At 39.0% G+C, this 22,901-nt stretch overlaps 1 protein-coding gene and 1 long non-coding RNA gene across 3 annotated transcripts in view; one reads left to right on the top strand and one right to left on the bottom strand.

Moving 5' to 3' along the window:
• Positions 1-22,901, top strand: part of LOC145656098 (polymeric immunoglobulin receptor-like) — a 179,573-nt gene that overhangs the window by 122,905 nt on the left and 33,767 nt on the right. The window lies entirely within an intron of this gene.
• On the bottom strand, positions 13,412-14,249 carry LOC145656095 (uncharacterized). Of its 2 annotated transcripts, none has more exons than XR_014121849.1 (3): positions 14,188-14,249; positions 13,545-13,827; positions 13,412-13,453 (listed from the first exon to the last, which is right to left on the bottom strand). It is a non-coding gene; the product is annotated as an uncharacterized LOC145656095 (long non-coding RNA). The 2 variants fall into 2 exon arrangements; XR_014121848.1 differs by having other exon boundaries at positions 14,005-14,238.

Raw genomic sequence — 22,901 nt, 5'->3', positions numbered from 1 at the left:
ACAGTTACTTCATTGACAATGTCGGCAATGAATGAACCCATATGAGAGATCATGACCTTTGTCTCCTGTGAAAGAAAGGAGAGATAACATAGAAAGGCGAACATTGAAAATGGCTCCAAAATGGTTTTGGTTGTTTGGTTTAGAATTAATATGAATCCCATTTAAAATATGTTGATGTGTAAGCAATGTAGTATGACTTACTGGACTAGGGATTGCTTTCCGGATAGATGTCCACTGCCTAAAAGAATGTGAATAAAAGCATTCTTTAGAACTATAATTAATATTTATTCTAAAAATCTCATACATTCAAAAGTATACCAAAAATAAAAATGATAAATTGAAAAAGCAGAAGAAGAAGAAGAAGAAGAAGAAGAAGAAGAAGAAGAAGAAGAAGAAGAAGAAGAAGAAGAAGAAGAAGAAGAAGAAGAAGAAGAAGAAGAAGAAGAAGAAGAAGAAGAAGAAGAAGAAGAAGAAGAAGAAGAAGAAGAAGAAGAAGACAAGGTTTAAAAATGGCATACTCATGAGTCAGATCCATCACAAAATGGGTCAAGATTGGTGCAATATCCAGCTTCTCCAAGTCTGGGATGATTTGTTTGGCTCTATCAAGGAGCATTTTGCTGTCATTCCTCACAGGTTTATTCTTGTCGTCTTGTCTCGTGCTTTTTAACTTGCTCTTGTTTTGAGAACCATAGAGGAGGTTGAATAAAAATACATTAAATATCAGGATAACATAACAACTGTGCTGACATCTCACTTTTTAGCAACAATTCGATTTTCTGATGAATAACAAATTTGGCCATTGTAAACTCACCTTTTTAAATACTGAAGAAGCCCGTGCGACTTTTGGAGGTGAAGGAATTTTACTATGGAAACAACAAAAATATATAAGGAAATGTTCGTTTGTCATTCTTCAAACATCAACAGCCTGAACTAAAATCCATGGTTAAATTATTTTGAGAGAGCTTGTGTCTAAGTTTATAGATTGTTATTCTTATTCTCTATTTAATGGATGAATCTCTGATAGAGCTCTGGTCCATGTTGTATTTTGTTAATTGCACAATACAATCAAAATGATTTTATTCTACTTTAGCACATTATAAGGAAAATAAGACTAATTCCTTTAACATTACTTCCTAATCTTTTAAAATAACAAGGCTGATGAAACATGTTTAATCTGTTTCATGTTTCATCGTTCCGATACTTTGGAATAGTCCAGAAAGTATTTATAGTATCTATTGGTGTTTAATACAGATTAAAGAGTGGCTTGTTTAGCTTAGTCTAATTGTTCAGCTTGTTTAGCCGGGTTAATTTAAATTCTGTTTAAATTAATTTCATTTTCTACATTTATATTTTGTGACTTTTAACTTTTATTTGATCAATGTTTTATTGCTGAATACTGTTCGTTCATTTCAGTGTAAAGCACCTTGAGATTTTGGGTTCTATAAGGAATATGCTGTATAAATAAGAATCATTTAAAATTCATATTGTTATTCTAAGATTTTTTAACATTGTAGTGCAAAGGCCTTACATCTTCCTGCCAAAAAGACGCTTCTGTTTCTCCATTTGTCCTGGTCCAAGTTTTCTTAGGACTCTCCTGGAATACTTTGTTCTGAAAAGGCGATATGAAGTCAAAAGCATAAATCATTTTTACAGTTTGGTGGACAGACAGCAATCTAACATGTAAGCAGGCAGGCTTGAGGATCAGAAGGCAGACAGTTATACATGTGAATGGCAGTCAGTTCAGAAAGACTGTCAGTATGCAGACCAACACTCATGAAGGACAGAAAACAGGCAAGAAAGCAATCAGAATGGCAGCACACCTTTACAGGTAAATTTCAACAGGCAAGCAGCTGGGTATGCATATCCCTAAACCATTAGTTCCAAAGGCTAAATCTTACTGCATTGAATACAAAAAGTTTATGAATGGTTTAAACTGATTTTATTAGTGGTTAATAATTAGGTCACAAACAACTTAAACATCATTAAATAAACAGTCATGACACATACACAAAAGGGGCAGCAGGAATGTGTTGACCTGTAGAATGTGTTGGTGGGTATATGGAAGTAACTTATTAGCTAACAAATATCTGACCCCACAAAATGGTGACTGTTGCAGAAGGCAAACTAAGATAAGTAACCAGTCAGGTTAGCAGTACGTATGAAGGTGAGATAACTAGCCCATATGGCAAGCAACACGTCAGCTGCTCTTTTTATGCATTTAAACTGTTCATTTATAGCCATTAACAAGGTACTTTAAAACTCTACTTTTCAAGAGGTAACCCATATTTCAAAAACTGATACTCCACCGTCAAATGTTTCTTTCTAAGAAAACAAGCTGTAAGGTAGCAAGCAAATTTCCAGAAAACACTAATGTCTGCTGAGAGCCCTGTTTTCTTTACTATTTAGGTTACTTTACTCATAACAAGAAGGCACAGAAAGCACACCCATATGTATGCACAGGTTATGTCTTGATTTTATATGTTGCAGCTGACCAAAAGGGTCGCTGCTACCTTTCATGGTGTTACAATAAATTATCATCAAAAAATGGAACTCTCTTTTGAGTTAAGGGCCAAAAAATTTGCTCATAACATAAAACCCATTTCCGCTTCACTGCTTCAAGCAATAAGTCCTTTTTTTTGGTAATTCTTTTACATATATTGGTTTCCACAACAGGACGAAAATGACAGGGACTGAAACGCACCCATTAACAGCTTACGTGTTACGTGTTACGTAGCTTACGTGTTATCCAACAGTCATTTCCAAATATTCAACCTGCGGCTCGGCACCGCTAAAATGATTTTATAACCGTGACGGCATCTGACAAAATCAACACATAACCGACAACTGCTGTGAAAGTTAGAAAGCACAGAATACATTGTTTTCACTCACACAGCGCACAAAGTGTTAATGGTCAAAATTATCAAATTCAATTGTTCAAAATCAAAATCAAAAGCAGATTCTCTCTAGTGAGTGAACAGAGGTAGACGCAGAGAGAGGGGCGCTACTGTGGACCGACTCTTCTCTGCTAAGTAGAGCTGTTCGTCTCAAACTGCCCGCACTTAGGAACGTTATACGCACCTGCAGCGTGTACATACGACATCGAAATACGTCACCAAGTGTGGGCAGACGAGAAAGGGCGGGTATGGTGATGAAATTTGGTTTAATCACTTATATTACTTTTCTTGTACCTTTAAAATAGCAAAATCTAAATAGCATGAAAAGCAGTCGCTTATGCTTGACATAAAGCCTTGTGTGAGAAAACAGGTGGAACGTCAATGCATTCCATAACTATATAAAACTACAGCAGACAGACCGTTCATCATAAAATTAGAAAAGCTCTAGCTATAGTAGCTAAGCGGACATTTAGACAGACAAACAACCCAAACTGCAATACAGACAGAGGTGGGTAGAGTAGCCAAAAAGTAAAACCACTAAATTATCTGTTAAGTGGACGTACCGAACCAGGAATGGGTTTGCTCTTCCTCGACTCGTTTTGGCCAAGGGTGAGCGAGGGACTGTGGGTTCCATCAGTGCACATTCCTTGACCAATGTATTCTTAATGATCCATTTTATTTCTCATTCACACTACATCAAAGACAGTTCACTTAATTTTCAAATCCAGTGTGCATGCCTTAAAAGTATGCAAACTGTTCAAAACATATGCCTTAAATTAGAAAATGATATGCTGCTGATCATTGAAATAATCAACTTTCTGGAGAAGGAGAACCAGTCTCGATTGCAGTGGCTCGCACTGCTCTGTGCAAACAGTGTGTACAGAAAACAGGGATCCTCACGATTCTTTCCCAGCTGTTCGTCTTGGTTTTATTTGATAATGATTCTCTCATCAGAAATGCAAAATCTAAGTACTGAACTCTGTTAAAATTCTTATAATAAATGCATTTATCTATTATATTTACACATATTTTCTGTGTTTGAACAGGCATGGTATGGATATATATACTTTGACATTTCCCAGATCTATAAACAAATCTCACATACAAGACAGAATTCTGATACCGCACCTTTTGCAAAATTGTACATTTGCCATTAGATCATGTTTGGCTTGTGTTTTAACCTGTGCTAGAAGCCTCCAGGGTAAAACACAAACCAAACATGATGCCTTGCCGGCTCCTGAATATCCCTTTCAGTATCTACAGATAGACTACGCACATGCCACCTTGTAGTCAGTTGAAGTACCTGCTGGTGATTGTAGACAGGTTTTCCAAGTGGACTGAGGCATTTCCTTGTTCTTAGGTTAAAATCCTAGCCAAGGAGATAATACGGAGGTACTGTGTGCCTTGGGTAATAGATTCAGGTTAGGGACCCTGTTTCATTTCCAAGGTAACTCAGAAACTATGCACCTACCTAACTATTGACTGGAAATTTCACATCCCTTATCATCCTCAGTCATCTGGCATTGTTGAGAGAATGAAACATACCTTGAAAGAAAGGTTAACAAAGGCTATGATGGAAACAGGAAAGAAGTGGATACATCTACTGCCAGCGGTGTTATGTGAGATCAGAATGACGCCCAGTGCCACCAATAAATTGTCACCGTTTGATGTAACTTTTGGTAGACCATTTACCATCCCATGGGTCAGATGTAACCCAGGTGTTTCTCATTCAGGTGACATGGACGTGATCTTGGTGGACTACACCCAAATGTTGACTGAGAAATTGAACAGTGTGCATGGTAATGTCGCTTGCTCTCTCCCTCTTCCCGCAGACAAGCCTACTCATGCATTTATTCCAGGTGACACTGTTTTGGTCAAATCACTGAACCCTTGGAAAGCTGGTAAAGCTGCGTATGGACCCCCAACAACCGTGATCGCAGTGACCCGAACCGCTGTGCTTACATCGGGATCAGCACAGTGGATACACACCAGCCGGCTGAAGAAATCACCAGTAGCTGACGCGTCCGACAAGCAAAATGCACCTAAACACATTCACATATAGTACAAAATTTGTTATATGATTTCATGCTGAGGGACTGGCCCTTGGCTGCACCACACACCAAGGAAGTACTCCTTGTCCCTGTATGTCAATACACTTTAGCATTGGTATTATAACTTGATAGATATCCTTTCTGCCTATTAACATCCTTTTGCTGACTCTTTGGTCCTTTCCTGAAAGGTTCTTGCAAAACCTTACTATAGGAATAATGGGCCCCATTCATTTGATAATATTGGCATTATTTTCAGTCTCAAAAAGTACAAAATGGGGGATAGTGGGCTTTCAGAGTCATCAACAACAGTGTAATGGTAAATTAGCTTGTGTGGTCTCCCTGGTAGCGGTAGGAGAGGTGGAGCCAGGAAAGGACTGTCTGGTTTGTCAAGCATTCCATACACCCTGGGTACCAGTCCTGGTAGATGATGTTATGACAGCAGCACTTAATCATAATTCATCCGACTGTCAGATCAATATGGGAGTACGGTTTATACGAAATGTATCTAAGGCAGCAGCTGCCAGTGGTAATCTCCCCGCATGGGCCCTGTTTGATCGTTCATGGCCAAACCACAGGACAGACTGTGACATTGGCATTTGTAAATGGTATTACCCCCATTTCAGAAATATGACCCTAGCAGTATTACCTGTGAAAGGTAGCACCTGTCTATGTTCTGCAGGCTTGCCTGATTGTCCATTTTTTGGTCACACGCTGTGTATAAATGAGGTATGGACATTAGGCACGGGACTGGGCAGATGCACAATAAATAATATAACAGGCACACCGTCTCTTTGCCCTGCGATCCTGGGCACTGGCATATCTGCAGCTATCATGTGGGTATGCGGTAGGATGGAATACTCCAGCCTACCCACTTTGATTGTTAGTCATACCCATCATCAATTTCCCTGAAAAGGATGTTGTACCCCAGCATTAACTATCCCATCTCTGGTCATATATACATGTTCGCAGTTGACATCTGACAGAGCTAAAAGGTCTGTAATTAATGGCACCCCTAATAGGTATGGTGGGTATGTACTGGCCAACCCATGGACTAATCCTGGAATGAACGCGGGTGGGAGTTTGTTCCTGGGAGGAGGAACTACTGCAGCCCTTAATAAAATTAACGGTTTGGCATGGCAGGTACTTAATTTAGCCAATAGGAGTGAAAACGCCATGGCATTACTCAATGATAAGGTAAATAAGATCCGTACCGCTGTCATGCAGAACCGCCTAGCCCTAGATCTCCTCTTGGCAAAGGAGGGAGGCATCTGCAAGGTCATTAATGAAACGTGTTGCTTTGACATCCCTAGTTACTATAACAGCATTACTGACATCATTTTGCACATGAAGACCGCTATTGCTGAGCCTCCACCCGCCGATGATTCTTGGTTCAGTTGGTTAACTGAGCTTGTCGGCCCTTGGGGATCTTGGCTCATAAACATATGTTTTCCCATACTCCTGATTATTGTGTTGATTCTTGTTTGTGGACCCTGTTTATTGTCACTCCTGTCTTCTTTCATAACTCTCATTTCTACCTCCGTGATTAATCATGCTAATGTTGCCTTGGTGCCTGCGTATGAGAAAGGTCTATATACTGATATGTGATTCCTTTGGAATCAAAGAGGGGCGTGTTAGATACTGGAGCCTTTATGTCTTCAGGCACTCAACGCAAGGTCTCTGCCTATCAGCCATGACATGGCGGTTTGACCGCGAGCTGGTCGCCCGAGGTCATCCGCTCCCTCTTCTTGTCTTCTTTACCGCTCCCTTTCTCTTTCTCTCTCTCCCTGTCTCTCTTTAAGGACAGCAGTGGCTGATGACGGGCACGGGAACAGCTAGTGGCTCGTTCATGCAGAGAACATCTAATCTTTACTAACCTTGTTTCTTTCCTTTCTACATAGACCCTTAGAACATGCCTCACTTTTCCCCGTCATCCTGTATATTTAGATAGTAGATTTAGGACACATATATACTCTGTGCTTTCCTCGATAAAGTGGAGCGCTCTTGATTCACTACCTTGGTGTCAGTGTCTCTTGACTTCCCCGGATCCGACTACAGAGGATGGATGGCAGTGGGTTACTTGGAGAAGATTGAACCTGAAGGACTGGTCACTTTGAACCGGTTTCTAACATTTGCTTTTGTGTCTAGAGCAAGTAGAATTAAGGGCGTAGGGCACAGAAGACCTGTCTTGTGTTTTTGTGTTCGCTTTAACAGAGACCTCTTGTGGTGACTTGTCACAACTACGGCAAGAGGCAGCAGCAGATGACGCCAAAGATCACATTAGCTTGGACTTTCATGTTCTATTTGTGCTTCATTATGCGTACAGTAGTCGTGGCATGTTTTATTTTTCGCTTCATAGCATCTCATAACATAGTAAAGTGAACAGTGAGAAAGTGGAACCAAAGAAAGGACTTAACGTTGGGTCCCATGACAGTGTTGCAGTAAAGAAAGGAAAATAGGACATAGCTCACATTTCTTTTCAAGTAGCTCTCTCTCTCTCTCTCTCTCTCTCTCTATCTATCTATCTATCTATCTATCTATCTATCTATCTATCTATCTATCTATCTATCTATCTATCTATCTATCTATCTATCTATCTATCTATCTATCTATCTATCTATCTATCTATCTATCTATCTATCTATCATTCTCCCTCTCTCTTGCTGTCCCAGACAAATTGGGACACACGTCTGTGCTACTGGTTTAGGGTTATGATTAGGGTTTGGGTTAGTTTTTTTTTTTTTTTTTTTTAAACAATACCCATATTTTTATACATTATATATTTTATATATTTTAATGTTGATTGTTTTGGTTCTGTGTGAAGTTAAAATATTTTTTTATGCTGCACTTGGCCTCAATTAATGTATTTTAAACATATTGGATGTGAGTCCTTGACCAGCATGTCAATAAAGCTTCATCCAGTTGCTCTTGTCACAATGTGTTCAGTTCTTCTTAAAAGGGTAACATCGCAATTCTAAATTGTATTACAGTAAAGCAAAACATTAAAGGTTATTTGGTTGTACTATTCTATTGATCCTATAGTCAGTGGCTATCAATAAGAAATGATCAAGCACAGTTTTATTGGGTGTGTGTCTGGAAAGAGAACTACAGCACCCGGTGAGATTTTTGGTTCAAGATTAATCATCATGCAAATGATTGTGATTAACACTTTGTCTGTTTAATTAAACTGTTATACTATAAACCTAATATTTTAATAGGGCTGGCAACTTTCTAGATCCGATTACTACACGTGTGTGAAGTACAGGTGCTGTAGCTATACAAAATACAAATGTCCACAGTAGCCTAATTATAATATATGCATCCAAAATAAACACCAGAAGCCTGGACTAATGCTAATGTACATAAGTGCATTAAATCTAGGTAGAACTGTTCGATAGGTAGGATAACAAAACACTTGTCCCGCCATACAAAAGAAATGAGAGCGTGATAAGGACTCCAAGTCGCCACCAGATGGCGCCCGAAACCGCTTAAATGTATTCCAGTCGGAGATGCCTTTTACCTTAACATGCCAGGATACACACTCACTGGATGTTTAATCTTTCGAATGGGTCAGCTATATTTTTATAGTCAGGAAAGATTTTTTATTATTATTAATCAGTTAAGTAATTCAAGCTGTTGCATTTTGCTGAGTTGAGGGAATATTGCATAACCCTGTACTAGCCAAATAATTAGATTTGATGTGCTATTTTGTGGATTAATACCATACCTGGCATGGTTTTAATGACACATGGTCAATACTTGCTGTCAAAATACAGAGGTTCATAAGAACCTCCTTCCTTCATAAGGAGACTCGTTTTTGAATGTGTTTCGCGCTAACACCACTGTTTCTGCATACTAGCTCTTACTGCTTTTTTGCAACATGTTTATTCTTCGCCGTTAGCGATAGCTTTATCTGTGAGAAGTGTAGATGAATTGCTGTTCTGTGACGTGGGAGACAAGGCAGGATGCAAAGACGAGCCGTGGTTCACATGAGACACATGTTTATTAACACACAAAACAAAATGAAACCAAACACGAAGAACATTAAGCACTAACATCGGAGGCTCGTCGCTTTCAGAGTCCTCTGACCCGGTCTATAAACCACAGGAAGGATCCTCATGGCGGGCCTCCTCCACCTCCACTGATGGATCCTCAGAGCAGTCGGATTCGGTGTCTGACCTGAGGCCGACGTCAACATACTCCTCACTCCTGCTGTAATCCTCATAGTCCTCCTGGTAGTCCGTGGGGGGATAGTAGGACCCTGCAGAGTCTGACCCTGGATATTGGTAGTCGTAATCGTATGGGTCCCGGTAATCCAGTGAAGGTAGGCAGGACTCTGCAGCATCTGATCCTGGACCACCACCAGGGCCCCCCCAAAATCCTCCAGAGATACTCTCCCCCGATGTGAAGACAGGGAGTGTTCCCACAAGTATTGAGGATTCTCCTGCATGGGTTGGGTTTCCCCTTTTTCTTCTTTCCCTTGGCTCGAGGCAACCTTCAACGGTCGGTGTTCCTGTGACGTGAAGCCGGATGCAAAGATGAGCTGCGGTTCAGATGCCACAGACGTTTATTATCATACAGAACAAGACAAAACCAAACACGAAGAACATTAAGCATTAACACTACTTAGAACATAACAGGCAGTCTTAAAACACAACAAAGCAGCATACATGGGGTCAAACACTGACAAACAACAACAAAATAAGGGTTTAAATATGTGTGCTCACAATTAAAAGAACTATAGACAGATGCTGGTTCACTCCTAACATCTGCAAATTAAAATACAAGTTGGTTATTTCTCAAAAAGGACTGAAGCTCTTCCTCCGTCAGTGAAGCACCCTGGTAGTGTTCTCATATGTGGCGATGGAAGTGACGTCCATGTAAATAGGTGTTTAATCACTGCCATGTGCTACTTGGAAAAGAAATTAATCTTTTAGTATGAACAATGTTGGGGATAAAGAATGGGGACTTGTACATCTCCAATAGCGATTAGAAGACAATAACTGACACTAGGACACCTCATCTAAATATGTTGACTTGACAAGTACAGTATTATTCATGTTATACATCTATGGGTTAAAAATATGGAAAAAGTGTTTTAACAAGAACGCCAGAGGGGGCATTTACTATTTTGTGGAGAATAAAAAATGGCTCATTTTAATGTGTTAAAATTTTTTTAATTCTTTTGCAGAGAGGGAAGGGTGAAAGGACTGAGAAAGAAGGTTAGCACCTGCCCACCGGTGCTGGGAGTAGGCCTCACTCACCTGTCATGCACAAGAGACCTGCAGTCCCAGGGCACAGTAAAGGCTAATTTACTCCCTACATATAAAAGCTTGTAAAACTTGTTTCTGTTAGAGTGCTCCTAGACTGAGGTACCTACATTCCCAAGTCTGAAAGGTGAGATTCTACCTGTGCACGTAGAAAATCAGGTAGGCTGTTTTTGTCCTGCTCTTTAGGATGGCTGGCTCAGTGCTTCTTGATACTTTTAAGTCACTGAATGACAACCAGCTCTGTCCTTCTCCCTCAGCTGTGTCACTGATATAGTGGCCTGTCGGAGTAGTCGGTGGTCCTTAGTCATTTAATAGTTTCTACTGCACGTGTATAAATAATGTCAGATTACTCACCATGGTCCATGCTGTCACCTAAATGAGAAACCACCGCCTGGAGTCTGTAGGTGCCAGTGGGTGCACATTCCTGCAACAAACAAATACATCTTTTTTTTCATACGATTAACTGAAAACGCATCACGGATCGAACGCCATCTCTGTATTAACAGGCCTCTTTCATTCTCTCTCATTCTGTCTCTGTGTCTCTCTCAGCCTGTATCTCTCTTCTTTTTGGTCTCTCTCTCTCCTCACCGGTAGGCTTACTTGCTGTCCTCTAGCTCCCTGTCCTTCTCCTCTCTCATTTACTACTGATGGGTTAAAAGAACTTAGTCATTATGGCAGATACTTATACACAGCCGTATTATCACTCCACTGTAAGAAAATGGCACAACTCTACCTGGCTGGGGACTGGAGTTTTCCCCCAGTTTATCATTTTGCATTTCTTGCGGTTTGTCCTGGGTTCCCGCTGCTCCACTGAGGACAAACCACAAAGCCATTCAGTCGGCATTTTGTAGCTAAATGGGAATGGGTGGACAGAGAAGTATGTGGGCACGGGTTGATGGTACGAGCTCACCTCGACTGCTGCCTGAGAGAAGCCACCCCAGGAAGGGCAGAGAGATCCAGCTCGGACGGGACGTCCATCACGTCTGAGAGCTTTTGGCCCAGCATGTCAAACCGCTTAAGGTGGAGGACGAAAATACTGTTCCAAGAGGAAAAGTGACTTAAGGACTGGAAGTGTGTGTGAGTGGAGGAGGGTGTGTGTGTTGGACTGGTTTAAAACTCATTCTTTAAGGTCATCTACGTCAGACGAGACTCACCGTGGCAGTGTGAAAAACTCCACCTCTTCAGTTGCCTCGCAGCCTGCTTCACACTCACAAAAACGCTCCAGTAGTGTTGGCTGAAAAAAGAAAGAGACCCTTTCATTGAGAGTGATAAAATCAAAATGGTAGCATGTCATAACTGTATTCTCTCCTTTACAACACAGTAATGAAGCCTTATCCAAAGAGGGTGTGTGAGGTGACCAACCTTAAAGTAAGTGTGTAGGCTGTCGGTCGTAGCAGGGCTCAGATTTACAGAGAGGTGGTTGTAGACATCCACTCTGCAGCTCTGCTTTCCACAGCTTTCACAAAATGGAGAACAGAAATGTTACAACATTTGCACAGAAATAATCTCCTGCATCCCTTATACAGTGTGTGAGTTATCACATGCTAATTTGCTCAGTTTTACAAGTAGATAACATCTTATCTAATGTGAAGCATCAGAGCAGAAAACATTTCGAATGCTCAGTCCATGTCTGTTATGTTTTCCCAAACTCACACACACTCTGAGATTTGAAAGCTATGTGATGAATACAAGCTGAACTTGTGAGCATTTTAAATGTTCATATTTAAGTTATGTATGTTATGAAACTTTCATGAACACTTTAAACAGAGATGTCCGGAGAAAGCGCCTACTCTCGGTGAGAAAATGTACTTTAAACAAACATGTTAAGACTGGTTAAGACCAGTCCATTAACACAAAGGAGATATGCAACAGTGATACCTAATTACCTGGTACATGTGAGCACAGACTTGATATGAAACTCAAAGTTTGCCACAGGGCAGATGTAAGAGAAGAAAGAGGCCCTGAGTCTCTCTCCCTCCTCTTTCAGCTGCAGTAAGCAGAGCATCAGGAACTCATGAGCATCCTGTGGAGGACAGCACAGGAGAACATCAGAGGAGGATTTGCTCCTGGACTTCAACAGCAGCACGGTGAGAAAACAAAGGTGGCCGTGTGCAGTTCCTGCAGGGTACTGCGTGAGGTTCTGATGTGTTCTGAATGGCTGAGGGGGCCATTTAGCTGGACCTGTTCATAGTCCTCTTCGAATGCAGGGCAGCGGGCTGAAACACACTCAAGCAGGGCTCCCAGGAGCTGCACCTTCTGCTTTGTGCTGCGAGTGGTGAGTTGGGCCTGCTGCAGATCTGAAAAACATCTACACACAGCAACAGGGAGACCAAGTGGTTTATATCTCTGAGCATCACAGCACCTCCTTAAGCACTCATGATTAAACAGTTCATTTAGACCCATGTGAAGCCTCTGGTTCTGAACGGGTACCTGAGCATCTGGCAACTAGAAGGATCCGTCAAGCAGGATGACTGAGCTCTGATGGGTCTCCAGAAGCAGGAGATACTCAGTAGGCACTGCAGAGTGGCGTTCATATAGCAGCTGTTCCCAATGTTGGGAAACCTAACAGGTCATCCATGTTAAAAATAGATTTAGTGCAGAAGCTCTGAAACATCCAGGCCACTACATGTCAGTATAATGGCTGTTTCATAATGTGAAGAAGAACTGCTAAATGACTTACTGTTCATTTAATTACAATATGTTTGTATTTGTATAGGAGAAAAAGACTGAGCTTCACCTGTGTAAACTGTAAAATCATCTACTCTTAATAGGCTGTGTAGTAAAACGCGGTGTGTATTCTCGTCTTTACCCGAGCTGCCGAATGTTGAGGTGTTCGACAGCGGAATGGATGGGGGTGTGGCCTTGGCCCTCACCCTGACCAATCTGACGCCTCCTTTTACTCCTGAGGACGTGCAGCAGCTGTCCCAATAAATTCCGCGGCTGAACACGAGTGTCTGCTTGCATCAGAACAGCCGGAAACCTGAGAGACAGAAAAGAAGGGAGAGATGAATACAGAGTGGCCAGTTATGCACAAAATGTTCACATAACAACCCTTAGACAGATAAAGGTGTGAAGAATGAAAAATACAATGATGTTTTTTCTCGTTTTATGCCATAAGGAAGTTACAATGGCAGTGCCATTGGGTAACCACCATGCCACACTTTTCTCTGCCACGAAGATGAATTTTGATAATGTACCCACCTCTCAATGCACACGGAGTCCACATCTTTATCTGCAGCCTCTGTATAGAGAACAGAAACTTGGAGTAAATGTCCTTAACCAAAAACAGACTATGCATTTGAACAACATGATCAAATCTGCTGAGCTCTAACCAGGAACAATCACTGCTGTAGTCCTGAGCGACTCATATGAGGAGGAGGAGGAGGCTTGACCAGGAAGGCACGACTGGGTAGAAGAGGCATTGTGGGATATGTCCACAGGTGAAAAGGAAGAAGCAGTACTGAAGATCAGGGACCCCTCAGAGGAAGAGGGGCAAGAAGTGGAGGTGGTCACATTCGCGGCGTGACCGTCTAATGCCACGCAGGAGTCAGACACTTTGGAGGATGAGATTATGTGTCTCCACCAACTTCTATTCGTTTTCTCCTTCTTCTTTTTCTGTAGAAAAGCATTGTAGAAACGTATTGATTTGTATATGCAGTATTATCGCGACTTAGCGATATCTCGGTATTCTTACAATAATCTCATTTTGATTTAAAAAAAACAAAACAAAACTTTTTAATCATCTGCATTTGCGCTATTTTTTTTACAGGAAAATGCTAATTAGTTACGCACTGTAACGGCCCGAGTGCCGCTGGTCAAGGAACAGGACGTACAGACTCGCTCCACGGAGACGTTTATTAACGATTATTAACATACGATACAGACACCGGCACTCACGTATAACACAAACTGTGACCGTGAACATGATCAACGACTGACAATAAGGCACACACTAACAAGGGTTTAAATACATACAAACATGACGAGTAAACCGATGCAGGTGTGTGCTGAACAACATAGGCAAGGTTACACACGAGACAGTCAACGAAGAACTCCCAGTGCACGCGGCGGGCCATACCACGTGACCAGTGGAAGCGTTCCGTGACATGCACAATAAATCTTAATCCTTTTCAGATTATCGTATTTAAAATCGTTCCCAAAGTGTAGGAAAAAACATACATACCTTCATACACGAGCAAACACAGCCCATCCTGTTCGAATCTGTGATCTACTCGATTAGAGAATTAAGTAAAATATCAAATATGGTTTTTACAGGTCCTTTAACTGATATTCGCGATACAGCGCACCTCATTGTTTTGTTTTAAAACGGAGTTTTGACTCTTAGATGTTATGAATATGTATTATTTCGTCATTACTGATGCAAGTTCTCAGTTCTCATACGTTGTCACCCTCTTGAAAATAAATATTATTTACGTGTGTGTGTGTGTAAGCGTTTCAAACGTTAAGATTCTTTAACTTCCGCAGTATAGTTTGGTAAATTCAGGTAGCGTAATGTTTTTTCCTAAAATCCTCACTGTCTCGCCCTGTGGTAAGGAGAAATGTTCCAAATATGACAGGTTACGTTTTATCATAGATAACTGGCTACAAATTTACATTTGCGCCCTAATTTCTCTAGACATACATCTATAAGCATTGTTACTTTAAGACGCAATTAGTCTTGCGCTCTGGCAAACGTGTGCACCTGTAAATAATTACAATTATTTTAATGTACAACTTATTTTATTGTATAACCACACTGTAAATAGAATCCATAAGAATGTATTCAAAGCCAGAGTTGTAACGTTCAGTTATTTTTACAGGTAGCGGATTACTGTGCTTCTACTATCTCTTAGCAACAAGTGATTTTTTTTCCTTCAGTATGACATGTGGGATAGTTTAGGGAACCTGATTTTTTTGTTAGATAAATATGTGTGGGTTATGACCGTTAAAAAGACCTGAACAAAAAAAATGTTTGGATTTTTATTCGCTGTCACCTTTCATCACGGGCAACATAAAAATTCACACTACTGCAATATCGCTAACATGTTACTGGCATGCGAATAAGACACCTGAGCACAGAGAGAAACCCAGTGTTATGATTACAGTTGACATTGGAACTAGCTAGATAGCTCATATTAAGACACTTCTTTGGAGAACACGTGCTAAAGTGTTTTCCCCACAATCTATATGCACAATTTATTTGCCAACTGTGACCAGAGAGAGAACATAGCTTACTCACAGCCTAGGACATGAATGGATTTTGATGAGGACTGCATATGCCTGGGATCAATTCAAACACGTCATGACGATGATATAAAACCTGATGAAACAAGCTTGACAAGCAGCAGTTCCGTTTTTCCGTGAAAGTATCAAGCACAGATGAAGACGTTTCTATGGTTATCTCGGTTTTATAAATATTAGCCTATAGAGTTGGGCTTAGTACGTGAATAAAAGATGGAATTAAACATGCATAAATTACGGTGTCCTGGAAAACCCATCGTGCTGCAAATACACAAAGCATATTCATCAAAGTGGTAACACACTTTAGAAATGCGGTGCAAATTTAGAAAACGCATACAACTTCAGGAACAAATCCTGTCACAACACAACGGAATTGCTGTTTCCGGAGGACACGGAAAGGGGTGGACTTCTATGAGATTAGCGTGAAGTCTATTGGAAGTAGTGACAACTGAATAAAAAGGGTTGTTTTTTTTCCAGTTACCACGGTGTTATCAAAGGTAGGTATGTGATACAGAATGGAAGACTGACCTATTCATGCTCTGCATTCTTGCTTATTTATTTATACATAAGGCAGCCTTAAAAACATGGGATGGAAATCCCATTTAACACAATATGGACTGTTTTACATTCAGAGTGAAATAAGTAACATTCACCTTTTAATATATATTATATATTTATTTATTTTAAATGTTAAAATTCTTAACTAGGTCAGTGTTTTAGTTAGCTGCAAAAATGCCCCCATATTGAAATTTGTATTTCTAATGTCACAAGAACACTTTATTGACCTATCTCTGCCTAGTCAGCCTATAGAGGTTTAGCACACCCACTTAAATTGCCTTTCTCAGGCATTTCAGCTCTGAGTACCTTTTGAATGAAGCACAATACAGGGCAGCCAATCATAAAGGAGCTCATTTATCTTACATCCGTCTTAAAGGTGCAGTAGCAACAGGTGTCTGTTGAATTCCGAGCGATATCTATAGAGGTTGGAAATTGGTTGTGTAAAAATGAATTGTGATTATTAAGCCACATAGATGTAAGTGGACATCAAGGGAAAAAATAGTGTGGGTGCCAAGTATGGTGATTGTATCTTAAAAGCTCTAGGAAATGTTACATTCAGAATGTTTGTGAGACAAAAAAAAAAAGATATAATTACTATCCATGGTTTAATTGACTGTGTTGCAGACAACATAGGCAGAGATTAGACTGAAAAATGTCAGAGTATTTTTAATGCTGTTTATTGCTGTCGTCAGAGGTTATGCAGCCATATCCTCCCTAGCAAGTACGGCGTCTAATACCTGCAGACACAAAAACCGTGTTGAGCAATATTTAATTACATCTACTTGAAATGCATATTTAATTGCATTGTTAGTATTCATGGAAAACAAGTGTTAGGATTGCTCTGCTGCATTGCAAACTTTCTCACTCTAACAACTGTGGATTCCATCTCCTCAATCAGTTGGTCCATATCATGTTCACAGAAATCATATTGCATCTTTATGAAAGAATTCAGTTTCAGTTCCAGCTATGAAGAGAAACAGTGTTAAGCAATATTTAATTACATCTACTTGAAATGTATAGTTCATAGCATTGTGAGAATTTATGGAAAACAAGTGTTAGGATTGCTCTGCTCCACTGCAGACTTTCTCACTCTAGCAAACATGGCTTCCGGGTCCTCAATACATTCATCCCAGTCATTGTGATCATAAATCTGATTCAAAGGAGTCTTTTCAGGAAGCATCATCTTGAAATTCATATCTGGAGGTTCTATCTTTTTGAAAGACTTCAGTTCCACCTGTAGATATAAGTAGAAATATTGTTGAACAGTATTTAAATACATTAAATTGAAATATGACTTTAATTACATTTTAATGCATTTGGAATTTATAGTTTGTATTGGACTGGAAAGGAAACAAATACAATTTTTATCGCATAGCCGTTATCACATAGCCTGCAGGCCTAATGATGTAAAAATGTGCCCCCAAATATCAAATGTTCAACAGAAATAACAGGACCTGACACACTAAGGTACCGTAGACCCATTCAAATTGTGCTATTGGAATAATAAATTCCAATGCATTCAGTCATTTTAGCTAGTGTTGATTTTGATTCTAGCCACAATTATACTAATAATCAGTGTTACAACTCAGCATGCAAAGTCACCGAACAGTCGACTGTTAATTCTATATTAAGGAGAATGTAAAACAAACAAACAAAAAACCCACCAACAATTTTTTTTTTCCTGTAATTGACAAAGATTGCATATGCTAAATGTATGTGTCCTAAATATATTCTAAATAAATTGACATTAGTGTTTTTAATTAATTTCTCCAACATTTGTTGAAATGCATTTGTAATTTATATTCAAAGACATTTCAGTGTACTTAAGTACAAGCATTAAATTAGCATCACTTCTTCACCATAGCTATTTTTCCATTTTTTGTGGCTTTTGTCCCTTGCCTCAGTATGGCTTTAAATCATTTGTCTTGGTTCTACTTTACTTACCATGGCTGATTCAGTTCTCTCAGTAGGCAAGTCATTCTTCAGTAAATACTTTGGTCTAGTATCTGTTTAAAAAGTAACAGAAAATGTCTTATTAGCGTTGTATAGATACTTAGAACACTTCTACGTAGATCTCTCTCTCTCAGACACACACACACACACACACAGTTCATCCAAGTGGTGGCTGTGGTCAGAACTTACCCTTAAAGAAGTCATCCACTGAGGTAGTGTTCCTTCTCTTAACACCCTTCCGACAACAGCAAGTGAACAATAGCACAAGCTGCGTGAATATTCTGGCAGGGATCTGGGCTCGTGTCTTTTCGTTCTTCTTTTTCCTATATTTACCAAATATCCCATGCTTTTCCTTTTCATACTTGTCAGAAAGAACAGGTTCCTTGCGTCTTGGATTGCAGTCGTAACTACCGGACTGACCCATAATAAATTTAGTTTTGAAAATCCAAGTGTAACCGTTATCTGTGATCTGTAGACTAAAAATGGTTCACAGAAATTGTTCATTTGAAAAATCTGTTCTTTGACTACATCATAATTGCATAATTGATGCGGCTGCATTATGACATCACACGTCACCTCTGCAATAGTTTTCAATTTATACCAACCTTAAAGAGAAAATGATTAGCAAATGTAGTTGCTAGTGATTGTCTAGTGATTGTAAGCAACGACTATTCGTGCTCTGCATTCTTGCGTATTTATTTATGCTAGGTATTTTTTGCATTATGCTTACTACAGAATTAACAGTCAACTGTTCAGTGACTTTGCATGCAGAGTTGTAACACTGCTTATTACTAGAACTGTGGCTAGAATCAAAATCAACGCTAGTGTCGTTCCTAAATCCCCAATCAGCTAGTCGTAAAGTTAACATTCAAATAGAAAATAAAGATACAGACTTCAGAATTAGTTAAAGAGAATAGCTGAGAGAATAGAATAAATTATCTGTTACTACCCCTGTCTTTTATCATCCCTCCATCCCTCCATCCCATGCCATCTCCCTCTATTATTTGCTTTTCTATTTTTTTCTGGTATCTTCTTATCTCTTTTTAAAAAAAACATTGGCCAAAAGACTAACTAAAACACTGACATACTTAGGACCTTTAATATTTTTTAAAAATATAACATTAAAAGGAGAATGTTACTTATTTCACCCTGACTGTCCACTTATATATCTGTTTTGAGTATGATTTTCCTTGTTCAAGTGAAAACAGTAACAAATGTAGCATGTCACCCATAAAGGACATATCTCTCACTGAATAAAAACTTGTATGCTTCAACAGTGTACAGTGGGAGAAATGGCGATCACCTTTAAAATGATTTCTTACTGTAGGCCTATTATAAACAACATGGAGGAAATAAAAATAAAAATACTTGAGTTAGACAGTGGACACAGGTTGCTAATAAATCAAGTAAATGAAACTGGATGGACTGCTTAATTATGTAACAACACAACATTTATGGCGACGAAGATGTTTCAGACATATACATTCTTACGTGATGCTGACCTCGATATCCATATTTCACATTGATACTGTAACACTATAGATGAACCTAAACCTCACATTCTCGTCACGTTGATAAGCTTTTTGAAAGTTTGATCATGATCAAAGATCATGATCTTTGTTTTCTAAGTGTGTTTCCAAATTGCCTTTGACTGCTGTATGCCTAATTGCGGCATTTAGCACCTCATTTCGTCTCTAATTTTTGACATGTACTCTTGACATAAGTCTTGCATAAGTGGAAAGTCGATCAGCCCCCATTTAAAAATGGTAAGCTTTTACTGTCACGTTAATAACATCACGCACACATAATGCTTCGACTGTCCTACACTTTAAATATCTTTTGCACATTATGGAGTGTGAGCATAGTTACCAGTTCCCTTCATGCAAAAGGGTTGTCTTAGGTTACTGTAAAGTCTAATGCACATTTGGAATTATTAAAAGTAGTTTATAATCAATACGAAATTTTACTGGGAGCCAAAGTAAAGTAGCTAAGATATGATTGATGTGATCAAATTTTCTAGCTCTATTAAGAACTATGGCTGCTGCATTTTGAACTCGCTAGGCACTTTAGGCACTTAATAGCACAGCTAGATAGTAAGGGATTACAGTAGTCCAATATTGAAGTATCAAATGCATGGACTACCTTTTCTGCATTATGTGTGGAGAGCATGTTCCTAATCTTTGAAATGTTTCTAAGGTGGAGAAAGGGGGTCCTAGAAACATTATTTATTTACGTGAGCTTCAAACGAGAGACTGGGATCCATAACTCCAAGATCTTTAACTGTTAGAGAAGATGTGATTGGGAAACCATTGAGGTTCATTGAGTAATTAGAGAGTGGAGACCTAGCTGACTCTGGGCCTAATAGAAACACCTCTGAATGTCTCTGAATGTTAGAAATTAATTAAAAATACTAATGTCAATGTATTTACAACGCATGTATTTAGGACGTAATTTTTTCAATCACAACAAAATATGTTGTTGTATTTTTTGCATTATGCTTACTACAGAATTAACAGTCAACTGTTCAGTGACTTTGCATGTAGAGTTGTAACACTGCTTATTACTAGAACTGTGGCGAGAATCAAAATCAACGCTAGTGTCGTTCCTAAACCCCAATCAGCTAGTCGTAAAGTTAACATTCAAATAGAAAATAAAGATGCAGACTTCAGAATTAGTTAAAGAGAATAGCTGAGAGAATAGAATAAATTATCCGTTACTACCCCTGTCTTTTATCATCCCTCCATCCCTCCATCCCATGCCATCTCCCTCTATTATTTGCTTTTCTATTTTGTTCTGGTATCTTCTTATCTCTTTTTAAAAAAAACATTGGCCAAAAGACTAACTAAAACACTGACATACTTAAGACCTTTAATATTTTTTTTAAATATAACATTAAAAGGAGAATGTTACTTATTTCACCCTGACTGTCCACTTATATATCTGTTTTGAGTATGATTTTCCTTGTTCAAGTGAAAACAGTAACAAATGTAGCATGTCACAAATATATACATGACTATGTATGAAAAATGAAAGACATCAACATGAAACACTGGAGCTGATTTCAGTTAAGCACCTAGTTATGGAAACTATAAAGACTAACATTGTCATAAAAATGTTGTGAAAGTTAATGCTTAGAAGATTACAAGTGGCTAAGACATACCTTGTTATAGGCTGTGCTTACTGATGTACATCAGGTGGACATAGTGTCAAAGCAGAGGGTCTGATGGAGCAGGTGGAACATCAACATTTAAAACAAAAATGAACTGCTTGTATTTAGTGAACTAAATAAAGCATAAGCGTCCTATGCATGGCATACAGATCCATATAAGCTTTGATAAAATCCATCCTCATGTAAAAGATGTATTGTCCCAATCATAGTAAGTGAAAACTATGACATAAAAAACTTTCTTTACCTAATATAAGCAGGCAATTATCTTTTAATTTGACCTACCCCAGTAAATCACGGTACCTAAGTTGATGAATAACAGGAATAATCACAAACTTCTAATGAATCAAAGTAATATATAATTACAATTATAAAGGACTAATTTGGTTTGTCTCCCCCAAAGCCATTAGAATGTTCTTCATATAACAGGTGAAAATGACCTACACCAATGTGATATACAAACCAATCCTGCTTTTATTTCACAGAAGAGCTGAGCAATTATGGGGAGGCACCCTAAAAAGTTGAGGGTGGAATTACCTGTCAATAAACAAAGTACAGAATAGATAAGCAAAACTATTCTGTTGCATCATCTTTGAAATGACGCTGCAAGGAAAATGTTGATATGAATAAATGCTTGTATTCCTTTCTGATACAAGTCAAAAAATATCTTTAAAGTGGGTCAAACATGAGAACTATGTGCATTCCTTCACAAACATATACAAATCAATGAAAAAATCTCCCCTAATATGTTTATATACACAAGTGTCTGTGGGAGCCCCAAAGCTATATTATGCATTCAAATAACAAAATATATATCACAGTCCCTACAAAAAATGAAAGTAAAAAAGCAAACAAACAACAAAAAGGGGAAAATCATAAATGAAAATATCCCAAAAATAATTTACTAATGTCATGTTTGTAAGCAGCCCTGCTTTCCTGCTTCCTAAAATGGTGACATATTTTAGGTACTCAGGCCACTGGAAACAAAAATATACACAGTAGTTCTTCCACACATTTAGAGGAACCTGATTTTTTTGTTAGATAAATATGTGTCGGTTATGACCGTTAAAAAGACCTGAACAAAAAAAATGTTTGGATTTTTGTTTCCTGTCACCTTTCATCACGGGCAACATAAAAATTCACACTACTGCAATATCGCTAACATGTTACTGGCATGCGAATAAGACACCTGAGCACAGAGAGAAACCCAGTGTTATGATTACAGTTGACATTGGAACTAGCTAGATAACTCATATTAAGACACTTCTTTGGAGGACACGTGCTAAAGTGTTTTCCCCACAATCTATATGCATAATTTATTTGCCAACTGTGACCAGAGAGAGAACATAGCTAGCTACCTTACTCACAGCCTAGGACTTGAATGGATTTTGATGAGGACTGCATATGCCTGGGATCAATTCAAACACGTCATGACGATGATATAAAACCTGATGAAACAAGCTTGACAAGCAGCAGTTCCGTTTTTCCGTGAAAGTATCAAGCACAGATGAAGACGTTTCTATGGTTATCTCGGTTTTATAAATATTAGCCTATAGAGTTGGGCTTAGTACATGAATAAAAGATGGAATTAAACATGCATAAATTACGGTGTCCTGGAAAACCCATCGTGCTGCAAATACACAAAGCATATTCATCAAAGTGGTAACACACTTTAGAAATGCGGTGCAAATTTAGAAAACGCATACAACTTCAGGAACAAATCCTGTCACAACACAACGGAAGTGCTGTTTCCGGAGGACATGGAAAGGGG

This window comes from Electrophorus electricus, unplaced genomic scaffold (assembly GCF_041902795.1).
Source record: "Electrophorus electricus isolate QZ-2024a unplaced genomic scaffold, ASM4190279v1 Scaffold47, whole genome shotgun sequence".
Taxonomy (NCBI): domain Eukaryota; kingdom Metazoa; phylum Chordata; class Actinopteri; order Gymnotiformes; family Gymnotidae; genus Electrophorus; species Electrophorus electricus.
The sequence above is the reverse complement of the archived record's forward strand: the minus strand, read 5'-3'. Positions and strand labels throughout refer to the sequence as shown.